Raw genomic sequence first — 14,508 nt, 5'->3', positions numbered from 1 at the left:
GGTATAAAAACGGATGAATTCTCGTAACATAATAAACAGCATTGGAGAAGCCAGCAACTATCGGTGACCCCCGGTGACTTCACTCTCAAGTATTACACAAATAAAACGCTGCTTATAGTTTGGTGTCCTGCGCATTCAATAACTTCCAAGGATAAAAAATGTAACTTTCTTGGTGATCTTCACACTTCCGGCTTTCAAATCGCCTGCGGACAGACCATGAAACACTACTCCATCGATAACGGCTCGGTGTTGCTTACAGTCGCCGATACCTTCACAAGACCATGTCACTATGTTCAGCCATTTATGTACTTCTTTGTATATTTGTTTAGTTATTTTCAATTGCACTGCGCTATCTTGTTTTTGCATTTTACCCGTGCCTGCTTACCTCTGTAATGCTGTTCGGTCATTAGGGTAATAATAAATGAAATGAAAGAAATATAATAAAAAAAAGATCGGACGGGGACGTAATCCTAATTGCGGCGTCCACCACACTCCAGAAATAAAATACCACGTACTGCTTGCATGTGTAGTGCTGTTCGGCCATTAGGGTAATAATCAATGAAATGAAAAAAATAATAAAAGAAAAGATCGGACGGGAACGTAGTCCTAATTGCGGCGTCCACCACACTTCGGAAATAAAATACCACGTACTGCTTAGCTGTGTAGTGCTGTTCGGCCATTAGGGTAATAATTAATGAAATGAAAAATATAATAAAAGAAAATATCGGACGGGAACGTAATCCTGATTGCGGCGTCTACCACACTCCAGAAATAAAATACCACGTACTTTGCATATGGCCTCAATATGAGGGTGAGAAAAGGACGCTCAAGTTTATTGTGGACTCTCCACCGCTTTTCGGAGATTTTGGGCACGTGGAGACCATGCCCAATCCATACCCAACTTATGGTGCATAAGTTCGTTGCCGGACTTTGTATGCGAGACGGGCTCATGTACGCTCATCTCTAGAGTCTGTGTGATGTGAATACTGCGCGAGATGTGTTTGCACGAGAACGTTTTGTGTGGACGTCTTATATACCTGCGCGTGGTACGTCTACAGTGTACATCCGAGTATTAGACAACGTGTATATAGCATAGTCACCTGCCCATCTACCTCTCTCTTTCCCTGCCACGTCAATTTTTCCTTCATCCCGTTCAAGAATAGTAGGCTAGAGACACGCTCTCCGCGTCCACCTCCCCACCCTCTTTTTTTCATTAAAATCTCCCCCTCCTCCTTTCGTCATTCACCACTTTACCTTAACGTGATAACGTTGCCTCCTGACTGTGCACGTATCTCTCTACTGGACATTGAACAGCTGATGGGTGAGCACAATCCTCAGCGCTGTCATTCTCAAGTAGTAAGCGAGAGCACCAGTGAAAGAGGGTGAGCTTGAGAAAGAGAGAGCGGGAACAGGAATTAATGCTCGCGCGAGAGAGAAATTTAGCGCCATCGTGAAGCTTTTCGTCCACAGGAAGTCAGGAAGCGCCCGTCAAGGTCACCGGCCTCTGCAACGGTTTTAATAACGTGGCTCGATCGTTGTTGACGTTTCTGGTTGCTCCACGTTCCGGCAGGTCGATGTGGCCGTATGTCTATAAAGACATCGAGAGATAAACAACGCCTCGGCGCCAAGATTGTCATAAGACAAGGGCATGGGAGAGATGACAGAAACGATGACAAAATAACGTCAATATTTAGGAGTTCGCTCTACGTACGGTACTGTAGTTCAAGTGCACTTTGCAGAGGACAAGCGCCATAAGTTATTATAGAACAAGGATATTCCATTTGCACAACACTGCTATACTTGGGTACGTGCCGTAGTCATGCAAGCAATACCTACTGGAACTTTCTAAGAACAAGATGCAGTGCTCTACAAGTAAACAGTGTGGAGTGCCTAATAGAGAAAGAAAATGGAAGAAAAAAAGAAAGAAAAATAAGCGGCGTATAGCGTGGTCCGGTCTTCGTTTTTGTTGTTGTTTATTTGTAATATCGCGTCATATCTAGTAGTCATTTGCATATCTGCTAGTAACATTGCCACAACGGCTGACAGATATTTTGATAACAGAGAAACGCAAGGTCACGATGGGCCGTCACGATGGGCCAAACGCTGGGCCGTTTCGGCGATGTTTTTCAACTCAAACGCTCTTCACGTCGCAGTCAGGGCAGTGTGACAGACGTATGAGCATACCGCTGCAAATTTCTTACGCACATGTCACAACACAGCGCCATAGTTTCCGGGTAGTGAGGCTGTAACACCACACCGAGATGCCGTGTCTATAGCGCGCGTCCATTATTTTTACATTCGGCAACCCGACGACTGTGCTGCATGGAAAAGTTAAATTCCTTGGCTCCTGAAAATCTTTGGAGGAGAATTTGGCGTATGAAATCATCCCGGTGGCGTCATTGGTCATCAAAAGAAAAACTTGAAGGACGCTTAAGCTTCGCCTGTAAAGCGAGAGCATTCAAAGATCCCTGACTGCTTCTCAGGCTTCCTGGAAGCTACAGCGTATGTAATCATAATGTGTACCGCGAAACGCTGGCGGCAAACGCTATGTTTTAAGGCTTTAAAGCTTTAAGGCTGTTTCACTTGCTGCGACTGGAACAACGAAAATCAGTGCAGTCACGCGTCGCAATGCGATTTTTCGCGGCCTCTTGCGTAGGCTGATCGCGAAGGTAGTGCCACAGCCGCGCCCCAAAACATTATATCATTTTTAGGTTTCTGTTGTTGTTCCACACTTTTCATATTTAAGTCTGAGAAAATTTAGCATAATAGGAATGCGCAGTTGGTGCTCTGTTTCATGATATTTGTTTGTGGGCTGTCGTTCTCAATATTCCGAGGAATGACTTTGTAGGAATGTAAGGCAAGGTATGAGTAACTTTAGTGATAGAATGGTGTGGCAGTATAACCCGCATATACCGCATGTCATATAGCAAGGCGTGGCATATACATATACTTAAATATATACGAAAATTGCCGTTCACAGACAGCTTCACCGATGACAACGCCAACACCGAATTTTCTTCGACACGCGGTCTTTGACGCTGTCGCGTTGAAGCCTTCCCGTTGGCGTGAGTGTGGCGAACAGACACCAATGCACAGAACAAAGAGGTTGTCACAATTGACGGCCATTTTAACAGGGTCAGTTGTTGCCCAGCATCTCCAGCCTCGGCAATAACCGTGCTGTTTGTCAAGTCGAAAAATGTCGTACAGACTAACATCGTAATTTGTATCGTATGTATGTATGTATGTATGTATGTATGTATGTATGTATGTATGTATGTATGTATGTATGTATGTATGTATGTATGTATGTATGTATGTATGTATGTATGTATGTATGTATGTATGTATGTATGTATGTATGTATGTATGTATGTATGTATGTATGTATGTATGTATGTATGTATGTATGTATGTATGTATGTATGTATGTATGTATGTATGTATGTATGTATGTCACATCGTATGTGTCACGACTCCTTTTGCTAAAAAGGAGTTGGCAACCAATATTTTGACATCTTCGGACCAAGCATACTGCTCCCTTAAGGAGTCAATGGTCTGTATCCACAGCGCAAGATTGTCCTGGAATCCGTGGAATTCGGGAACTGCTGTCTTTGCAGGGTTTGTGATAGTTGGGTGACTGACGGCTGAAGTAAAGCAGCTGGCCATTGTTGTGCCATTACCACAAGCCCGGATCCCGAATCTGCAAGATGCAGAATCTATCCTGCGAGCGCCATAATTCTCCCTTCACAAGTCAAGATGCTGCGCCTTCGTGCGGGAGAAGCCTCGGCGGAGCAGCGTGTTTTGACGTGCCCGCGTGTGCCCGACGGCCCGGCGCCGCACCTCCCTTGCCTGGAGGTCACCGCGCGCGCGAACTTTGAACCGAGTGGCCAGCGCGGTCGCTGGTTGGACCCCTCGGACGACCGTCGTGTGCTGACTTTGTATTGGGCCGGTTGAGTGACAATGGGCCTCGGGGATTATAAAAGCAGTGACAAGCCGCCTGAAAAACAGGATCCGCTGACCCCACCTGGAGAGAGGGTCGCTCCCGACTGGGGTGAGATGTGTCACGCGTTTTCGCCGGACGCCGTCGTGCGAGAACAGTCGCGTTTGTGTGAGCTCTCGGCCCCAGTGCCGATCCGTTCATGTCCTGTATGATAACCTGTATATAATGTATAAAGTCCCTTTTGTTATTCTCATCGACGCCAGGCTCGGAGTCTTCGCTACCAACGCTCTGTCACGAAACGGGTGACGAGCGCTACGGGACCACAAAGCCGTTATCGTGGTGCAGCGGTGCAAGTTCGTAACACTGGTGGCACCGGTTGGGTGTCATAACACTGGATGGCAGCTACGGGATTGACCGGCATCAGCTACCTCGGCGCGGTGAGTGCCTGAAGTTTACCTCAAACACCAGACTTTCTCTGACACAGGTTATAGTAGCTCAGGGATTGACTTGGTGTTGCATTGTGTTTAACCTTGTGTGTTTCAAGCCTAGTAAGAGTGTTTTGAAAACCAGGGGATGCTGAGAGGGTAAACAGGGCAGTGTGTGAAATACTTGCATATGTCTTACTAGTAGTGTTATAGTAGCGTACGGCAGGTATTTTCAAAAAGGGTAAACAGCAGGAGGACAGTGTGAACGATGGAGAAGTACAAGGTGAAGGAACTTCTCGAAATTTGTGAGGAGTTGGGCATTGAGTTGGGCTCAACCAAAAGAAAGAATGCGATCCTTGAGGTCATGAGGACCGGGGACGTAACGGCTGAGGAAGCCGCTGAGGCCTGGGCGGGTATCAATGAACGTCGGGAAAGGGAGGAACGTTGCGAGCAGGAAAGGAAGGAAAATGAACGACGGGAAAAGGAGGAAAGGAGAGAAAAGGAACATCGGGAGTTGCAGGCAGAGAGGGAGCGACGTGAGCACGAGCTTAAAATGAAAGAGTTGGAGACCCGAAATAGCTCGCCAGCGCCTAGTCTCACTTCTAACGTTCCAAGAATACGCGATCAACTTCCACCCTTTGTCGTCGGAGAGGATATGGCCAAATACCTCGTGAAATTTGAGCACGTGTGCGAACGGAATAGCATTGAGCGATCCCTCTGGGCACAGAATCTGTTAGCGTTGCTTCCTGGGGAGGCATCAGACGTAATAACTTGCTTATCGAAAGAGGCGTTTGAGAGCTACAGTGATGTGAAGGAAGCGCTACTGCGGAAGTACAAATTGTCGCCCGAAGCTTTCCGGCAGAGGTTCCGGTACGCAAAAAAGGGTAAGGAGTCGAATGTTGACTTCGCGTTTCGTCTAAAAGCCGACTTGGTGGAATGGCTGAAGGGCGAAGAGGTTTACGACGACCGCGACAAAATTGTCGAATGCATCGCGTTGGAGCAGTTCTACCGTTGCATTGATGAGGATGTCCGGCTCTGGCTGCAAGATAGGCTAAAGGAGGTTAAGCTAAACAAGGCAGCAGAGTTAGCGGAAGAGTATTACACCCGCCGCAGCTTGCACAGCAAGGCGGTGCGCGTAGAAAAAGCTGATAGAAGAGATGTGTTTTCCGGGAAGTCCGACGAACGGAAGCAAATCACGCGTCGCGAGTTTCGGAAAGATGAGTCTCTTACCAAAGAAACTGTAAGGGAAGGACAGAATGCATCTCAGAATGCTAACGATGGTCCCAAGCAGCGAAACGATACGACGCGTTCTTTTGAAAAACGGAAGCCGTTAACTTGCTACAATTGCAAAAAGCAAGGGCACATCGCAGTGAGCTGCCCGGAGAAAATTGCTTTTGCGACAATACGGGAAACTAACAAAAACATACGACTATTGGAGCCATATATGCGGGAAATTAAGGTAAACGGCAAGAAGTGCCGAGCACTTCGAGACTCTGCAGCAACTATGGACGTTGTTCACCCGTCTTTCGTCTCCTCTAGTGATTTTACGGGAGAGTGCGCTTGGATACGGCAAGTGGCCGAGGAGGAGAGTGTCTGTTTACCGATCGCAACGGTTACCATTGAAGGAGAGTTTGGGAAACTTAACACAGAAGCCGCTGTGTCTGCCGCCCTCCCGGAGCATTTTCCCTACCTCTTCTCAAATAGCTCGGAGCAGCTGCTGAAGGATCAGGGCAAATCATTCTTTGCCGACGTGGCGTACATGGCCCTCACGCGATCCAAAGCGCGCCAGCTGTCGAGGGAACTTGACTTTGAGTCGGTGAGCGAACAGCGGTGCGGCACACGGACTGATCAGGGTAACTTGAGTGGCGAGCAGGCACAGGAGAGGCAGAGCTCGGAGGCTGGCCTGGTCGAGCGTGTCCTGGAAGTGACTGGGAGTGACGCGTACCGTGCTAGCCGCGATAAGGACACGACGCCGCAGTTAGGCGACGCAGGCTTCCTACTCGCTCCGGTTTCCGCCAGCTGGCAGGAGCTGGCTGCAGTTGAAAGAGAAACTCTGATTCGCGAGCAAAAGGAAGATTGTTCAATAGCCGATCTGATGAAGAGCGTGAAACTGGGAGTGAAAAAAAAGAGGGTTTCATTTTACGAGGAATCTGGCTTATTGTACCGCCGCTACACAGATAAGCAGGGTCGCAAATATGAACAGCTTCTGATTCCTCGGAAATATCGCCGACAGTTACTGGAACTCGCGCACGAAAATGCGTGGGCAGGGCATCTTGGCTTGAAAAAGACCAAGGCTAGAATGGCTCAGGAGTTTTATTGGCCGTATTGTTGGAAGGATGTCGAACAATTCGTGCGCTCTTGCGACACCTGCCAGAGAATCGGCAAATCCACTGACAAGTGGAAGGCACCGATGAAGTTGGTGCCAGTCATATCCGAACCTTTTCGGCGACTAGTAATCGATATTGTAGGCCCTCTGCCAGAATCAACGAACGGTTGTAGGTATGTTCTGACCGCCCTGTGTGTCGCGACCAAGTTCCCCGAGGCAGTACCTCTTAAGGAGCTAAATTCCTCCCAGGTCGTGGACGCTCTGCTCTCAATGTTCGCACGCGTCGGGTTCCCTTCCGAGATTCAGTGCGACAATGGCAGCGTTTTTACCAGCTGCCTAACTTCTACTTTTTTGGAAAGATGCGGCATTAAAGTAGTGCACAGTTCCATCTATCACCCGCAATCTAACCCAGTAGAGCGGATGCACTCGGTGCTGAAGCGAATATTGAGAGCCCTGTGCTTTGAGCGTCACTGTGACTGGGAGGCCTGCATTCCCGCCGCTATGTTCGCCTTGAGATCGGCTCCCCATGAGAGCACCGGCTTTAGCCCCGCGGAGCTTGTATATGGCCGGAGCCTAAGAACTCCGTTGCGCATGCTGCGAGAGTCTTGGGAAGGCAGTGACGACGACCCAAATGTAGTCTCGTACGTCCTCGACCTCCTCCAGAGGCTCGGGAAAACCAAAGATCTTGTAGAGAGCCACATGAAGGCGGCGAAAACCTTGTCAAAGGAATACTACGACAAGTCAGCAAAAAAACGCACCTTCGAAGAAGGTAGCCAAGTGATGTTGCTGCGACCGTCGAAAAAAAACAAGCTCGAGGTTCATTGGGAGGGGCCCGCAAAGGTTGTAACTAAGCTTTCCGATACCAACTACGAAGTTAAATTAGGGAAACGGCCCAACAAAATTTACCACAGTAACTTGATGAAACCCTACATTCAGCGTCGCGCGATTATAAGCATGACGATAAATGCTGACGATGAGGAAGGGGCCGAAATCCTGACGACGGCTGATATGAAGGGATGTGGTATAGAGCTAATGGTGGAACAGCTGACGTTGGAAGCGCGTCTAAGTGCCGCCCAAAAGGAGGATTTAAAGGGAATCGTTTCAGAGTTTAGGGAGGTTTTTTCGAGCCGTCCCGGAAGAACGACGGTCCTAGAGCATGACATCGAGTTAACCTCTGATCAACCGATCCGCAGTAAACCGTACCGGTGTTCGCCCGTGCAGAAAAAAATCATGGCTGAGGAGATTCAGCGCATGCGTGACTTGGGGGTTATAGTACCAAGTGAGAGCGACTACACGTCGCCCTTGATACTAGTCCAGGCTCCAGGAAAAGATCCGAGGCCATGTGTCGATTATCGGCGTCTGAACGCGATAACCCGAGATCAGACATATCCTATACCGAACCTGGAAGAAAGGGTAGAGACAGTGTCGAAGGCAAATTATATCTCTACCCTGGATCTCGTGAGAGGCTATTGGCAAGTACCCCTTACGGAACGGGCTAGCCGCTATGCCGCCTTCGTTTCCCCGCTTGGAACATTCCGGCCACTCATGTTGAGCTTCGGCCTCAAAAACGCGCCGTATTGTTTCTCTAGCCTGATGGACAGAGTGCTGCATGGTTTAGGCGAGTTCGCATTGCCGTACCTCGATGATGTTGCCATATTTTCGGACACTTGGGAATCACATCTGGAGCACTTGCGAGTCGTGTTGAGCCGGTTGAAAGAGACAGGTCTTACTGTGAAACCAGCTAAATGTCACCTAGGTTGCGGTGAAGTGACTTATTTGGGCCATGTGGTGGGGCGCGGCCGGCGTAGACCGTCCGACATCAAAGTAGCTGCTATTTTGAACTATCCCCGGCCAACCACGAAGACGGATATACGGGCCTTTTTAGGTTTAGCGGGATATTACCAACACTATGTGAGAGACTACTCTGACCTTGCCAGCCCGCTAACCGACGCACTTCGGAAGTCGGAGCCCGTCAAGGTGACGTGGGACTCAAAGAAAGAAAATGCGTTCCAAATGCTGAAGCGAGCATTAAGCCATAAGCCCGTTCTGACGGCACCAGACTTTTCGAAAGGTTTCGTCATTCAATGCGACGCGAGTGATCGCGGCATGGGAGCGGTACTATGCCAGGAAGATGCTAGTGGTCATGAACGACCAATTTTGTATTTAAGTCGCAAACTAAGTTGTAGAGAAGAGGCATACAGCACCTCTGAGAAAGAATGCGCCTGCGTTGTGTGGGCCGTTCAGAAGCTGGCTTGTTATGTCTCCGGTTCTAAGTTTGTTGTGGAAACAGACCATTGCCCTCTAACTTGGTTAAGTAGCATGTCCTCTAAAAGCGGCCGTTTGCTGAGATGGAGCATGACCCTACAGCAGCACAGCCTCGTTGTCCGTTATAAGAAGGGAAGGTTGAACGCGAACGCTGATGCTCTAAGTCGTGCATTCTAGGCCTCGCTTCTTTCAGTGGCCTACTCGTTCCTGCTCGTTGCTTACCTTCTCTTACTTCGCGACGACCTGTCCTGTTCACAGGGAGATCGGGGCAAAAATGAATGACCTCATTTGCTTCCTCAGTAGTATGTTTTCGGTCCAAAGCGATTTCAAGGGGACCATTCTATTTGTCATTATTATTGCTGATTATTAATTGTTTCTATTTTGTTATGTTGATGATTTGAAAACTGATTGTTTAAGCCTTGTGTGCTAGATCGTACACCTGCCTCTTGTTGCAGCGGGAGAAAAAAAGGGGAAAACAATTTAGTTAGGTTGATTTGAATTATGGCCTTGTCTGGTGTTTGACGGGAGACAGAGGGCACTTGTTCGTGTTGGGTGTTGCCTTTTGCCGGTCGGTTTTGCAAGCTGCAGAACGACCAAGCGGGACCAGTGGCGAGAAGCAAGGTCTTAGGAACGACCCGAGCGGAGCGGGTCAAGGTGCCTTGGCGACGACGTGGTGAGCAGAGCTCCTGTCCTGTCGAGTCGGACCTGGGCACGTGAGGTTACCTGGCGTCCCGACACTGGACGTGAACTTGGACGAGCCTGACGAACGTGCGCGCCTGGCATCCGAGCCACGTGGAGGCAGCTCGTCTTCCCGGCGCCTTATCTGAGGGCGGGGATGCTGTTGTGCCATTACCACAAGCCCGGATCCCGAATCTGCAAGATGCAGAATCTATCCTGCGAGCGCCATAATTCTCCCTTCACAAGTCAAGATGCTGCGCCTTCATGCGGGAGAAGCCTCGGCGGAGCAGCGTGTTTTGACGTGCCCGCGTGTGCCCGACGGCCCGGCGCCGCACCTCCCTTGCCTGGAGGTCACCGCGCGCGCGAACTTTGAACCGAGTGGCCAGCGCGGTCGCTGGTTGGACCCCTCGGACGACCGTCGTGTGCTGACTTTGTATTGGGCCGGTTGAGTGACAATGGGCCTCGGGGATTATAAAAGCAGTGACAAGCCGCCTGAAAAACAGGATCCGCTGACCCCACCTGGAGAGAGGGTCGCTCCCGACTGGGGTGAGATGTGTCACGCGTTTTCGCCGGACGCCGTCGTGCGAGAACAGTCGCGTTTGTGTGAGCTCTCGGCCCCAGTGCCGATCCGTTCATGTCCTGTATGATAACCTGTATATAATGTATAAAGTCCCTTTTGTTATTCTCATCGACGCCAGGCTCGGAGTCTTCGCTACCAACGCTCTGTCACGAAACGGGTGACGAGCGCTACGGGACCACAAAGCCGTTATCGTGGTGCAGCGGTGCAAGTTCGTAACACTGGTGGCACCGGTTGGGTGTCATAACACCATATGTTGCAGCTGTTGTGACAGCTTTCCCCCGCGTTGCCTAAACCGAAAGCCGCCGTGGAGGCTTGTATGCCACTCCCGGGTGCTACGGCGGGTTCCTGCGATGGTGGCTGCTGGTTGTCATCCCCTTGCGAATTCGGCCGAGAAGCCATGAACAATGTCTGCGACCCGGGCAGTAGCGTCCGTTTGGGAATCCAAGGTCAGGGCAGTGGGCACTACTTGCACACAAGGAATCACGGTGTCCTGCTTAAGGCCGGGTCGCCTTAAACTTGCCTGTTCACCGACTACGCCTTTGTAATGAAGAAACGAGACTGCGCACCGTTCATTGTTCTTGTTCCTCGGTGAAATGGCGCAACCCCCTCTGGGGGATCGGCCATGAATCGGGCGATGAAAAAGCTGTTATCCATTTTTTTAGGAAAATAAGGTGAAATGAAATAAATATACTGTAAATATTAATTAAAATGTCTTCGGTTGCTGATATGAATGATCAAATATCTAAATATTACTGTAAATATTATGTGAACTTAAGAAGTAAAAAGAATAATTTTAGCATACAGTTCCTTTTGTCTCGCGCAGAAAGTTGAAGAGGGCTTTACAAATGTTCCTGTGACTGTAACCTATAGTACGGTAGCACCAAAGGAAAGAATTACCGGAAGAGCAAAATTCGAGTGAAGGTTTTGGAAGGATTACTCTAAAACTATTTTCCTTTGAATAATGAACCAGCTACATATCGAAAAGAAATCTTGCAGAGATTTACTCTCATTGCATAAAGGGCACAGGGTTGATATAGCCAGTCCAGAAGTTCAGCGGGAGGACTCAGCACTCCGGCCTCGTGGTCGTTTCTTCAATCTTTCTTGTGGGGTGCCATTTGTTGTTCCAAGAAAAATTGAGATGCATTGACGTCAGATGTTGACGGCGATGATTTGACGAAGTTATTCGTAGTAGTATATTTTCTTAATCGCGCCGTAGTGATGAAAGCAGATGTTGGTAAAATATGGATTACGAGACCATCGTGGAATGCTACTGCGAGTGCATCAGCATATTCATTTAAGGCTAGACCTTCTTGGCCTGGCTTCTAATGAATTCGACAATTTGGTCGTGGTTAGTGAAGAACAGACAGACAATCGGTTAAAAATGCGACTGATGACAGATGATGGTAACCTGCGTAAAGATAAAACAATTGTTAGTAATTTCACCTGAAAGATAGGCTTGAAGTCAAGTAGTCGAATGGAAAAGACCGATTTAGATATGATGATAAAATGCCCACACTGGCCTTCTCTTCGCAGACTGAAGTATGAGTCACTGCCACGGTATTTGTATCTAGGTGTGTAAGGTGATCTTTCAAAATGTCATTCAGATAGTGATAGGGCAAATAAATGTTTAACATTGTTCGGAAAAATATCATCAAATTCAATTTTAGCCACTGAAACAGAGTAATTTAGTAAGGCTACCTCACAGGAGTGAACATTTATTGGGTCCAATAGTTTTTTTTACGAAAACAATTTGAGGGCAACGTGAGCGATATCACTGATCGTTAAAAATGAGGCCGATTCAATAATAAAAACATATTCTGACGTCTTCTGTGGAGATTGTTGTATCCCTTTTGGAGTTGTGTTTACTATTCGTCCTCGTCGACCCCCCTTCCCTGTTCCTTCAGGCGTAAGCGCGCTTCCTCTTCGTCATAGTATATATATCCGCGAAGAGGCTTGAGTTGCCGCTACACCCCTTTATTCTAAAATACTTCGACTGTGTTTAGTTTGTAAAGGTAGAATTTACGACGTGGTAATCTATTACACTCAACTTCTTAGAAACCTACTTCTTAGAAGTCCATTCCACAGGCAGCTTACAATGTAATTTCGAGTGAACGAAATCATAACTCCTGGAAGCGTTCTGGCAAGTAACAGTCATATATACAGTGAACGCATTCAAGTCTATCGCATTTGAATAATTCACTGCTCCGAGTCCCGCATTCTTGTCACCTGATACGCAGGTAATAATTTATTGTAACATTGCACTCAGGAGGCCCGGTCTACGAATCGTGGTCTGGGCATCAATCACCGCCTTCCGTAGCCGCCGTATCCTCCGTGTCCATGGCCTCCGTACCCTCCATGGCCTCCGTATCCGCCGTGGCCTCCATAACCACCGTGGCCGTAGCCTCCGTGACCGTAGCCACCGCCGTGTCCGCCGTAACCTCCGTAGCCTCCGTGACCGTGGTAGCCAGCAAGGGCGACAGCAGCCGTGAGCACGAGGACAGCGATGTAAACGATGAAACGCTGCCAAGAATGTGCGTAGTGATCAAATACCGCTGGCATATAGACAATTCTATCCAAGCTAATGTGTGTTAGTGCATGTGTTAGTGTGCGTGTGTGTATACTTTGTTTCTACCTCACTTAATTTCTTTCCTCCCTCACCATCTTACGTGGAGTATAGCGTGCCAAACTTGCCGACAGGCTAACCTCACCAGTACCGTTAACTTTCTCTCTCTCTCTCCCACTAAACGGGTACAAAAAAAAAGAAAGACCATTCTTTTAGGTAAGTGACATTCGAAACGCACCAGGTGTAATCATGCGCGTTTAGATCTATATGGACTTATATAGACAATAAGGAGCGGATATTAAATCATATACAGCGACATTAAGGTTGCATAAAAAAGCGAAATAGCATGTAGAGGTGAAGTCATTCACTAGTGCCACTATCATGATCACCGCTGTCGTCGTTGTCATCCCCATGGTCATCACCGCCATACACCCAACATTACCATCGCCACCACATGTCGTCATCGCTGCCCTATGTGGCATTTTCGTACTCGCTGGCTCCCATAGCCGCCTTGATAAGTTCACGACAGCGGACGCTTTGATTCGCTCTTAAAGAGTCTGGCGCGAAAAACGTTTATTTATAAATATATGTTGTGCATTACATGGCGTGATGCTTTCATTTTATGTTCGGTAAACGAATGCGTGCGCACTTTAAAGAAATACCCCAAGATGGTTATCAAAATTCCTCAAATAGATGTGCACGAGGCTTGATAGGTGTGCTGAAGCGGCACTACTAAGCCCTTTCTCGGGAAATATGATTACGCTACCTAAAGCAAATGCAAATCTTCCAAGGCAGGACTCGTTTGCCACAGAAATGTGAGCGAGAAATAACTTGAAGACAACGGCGATCTAGCTTCCACAGGCAAGTAGCTTTCTGTCCTCTCGATGCTATACTACTACGTCTAGTTCTTGAAGAAAACCGTTATGTGATTTTCCATTTCAGAGATGACTGTGGTAGCATATTTGGTAGGTAATTTTTCTCACACGTCAAATTAAGTGCATTAGTGCATTAGGACACCAGGACAAAACCATCTTCATCTATCTGGCACGTAAAGGAATGTCTTCTATGCACACAGAATACTGAGTATCTTCAAAACTGAGGCATTAAGGTAGCTTTGTACGTCGAACTGGTAAGAGCTAAAATAAAGCGTTGTATCATTAAAGAAAAATGAGATGTGTAAGCTACAAGGTACCTGGTGACAAACTGTTTTCTTGGCGTTGTAACAGCCTATTTAGCGTAAACTACGGCTTTAACTCAAGCCCTGTATACAGCGGGTTATTTGACTCACCATCTTTTTCCTTCCGCCTAGTTCCGGCTGGAGATGTTGCTTCTCTGAGACAAAGAGAACGATGCCGATGACAGACTCTGCCCCGGGTATATATACTAACAGGAAACGCCTCCGCAGTCACGTGAGTACTACACGTGACTCTAGGGCGGTTTTGGAGTGAAAGGAAAAAATAAAGATATTGCACAAAAGAAGCAAGCATGTGTGTTGTATTCGACGTCGCAGAAATCCAAGAAAAAAAAGTAGACAGCGTTAATATGACCATTGTCAGTTAGGACTGCAAAGCGTCGAAAGAAGCCGTGTTCAAAGGACCGTGAACGCGCGTGCTAGCTACACGGGCGTCTGCATCTACAAGCAAGAGTGCACCCCTGCAACAAAGTCACTTCACCGTTTTTCACACGCATGCACACAAAGAAGCAAAACCGAGGAATTCGTAGAAAAACCGT

General features: G+C 48.0%; 1 long non-coding RNA gene across 1 annotated transcript; it reads right to left on the bottom strand.

Annotated features, from left to right (window-relative positions):
- Positions 1-12,430: 12,430 nt before the first annotated feature.
- LOC135917781 (uncharacterized) lies at positions 12,431-14,165 on the bottom strand. The gene is made up of 2 exons (XR_010569407.1): positions 14,066-14,165; positions 12,431-12,734 (listed from the first exon to the last, which is right to left on the bottom strand). It is a non-coding gene; the product is annotated as an uncharacterized lncRNA (long non-coding RNA).
- Positions 14,166-14,508: the final 343 nt, after the last annotated feature.

The sequence above is a fragment of the Dermacentor albipictus genome, chromosome 4, assembly GCF_038994185.2.
Source record: "Dermacentor albipictus isolate Rhodes 1998 colony chromosome 4, USDA_Dalb.pri_finalv2, whole genome shotgun sequence".
Lineage (NCBI taxonomy): Eukaryota > Metazoa > Arthropoda > Arachnida > Ixodida > Ixodidae > Dermacentor > Dermacentor albipictus.
This window is presented reverse-complemented; position numbering and strand designations above follow the sequence as displayed.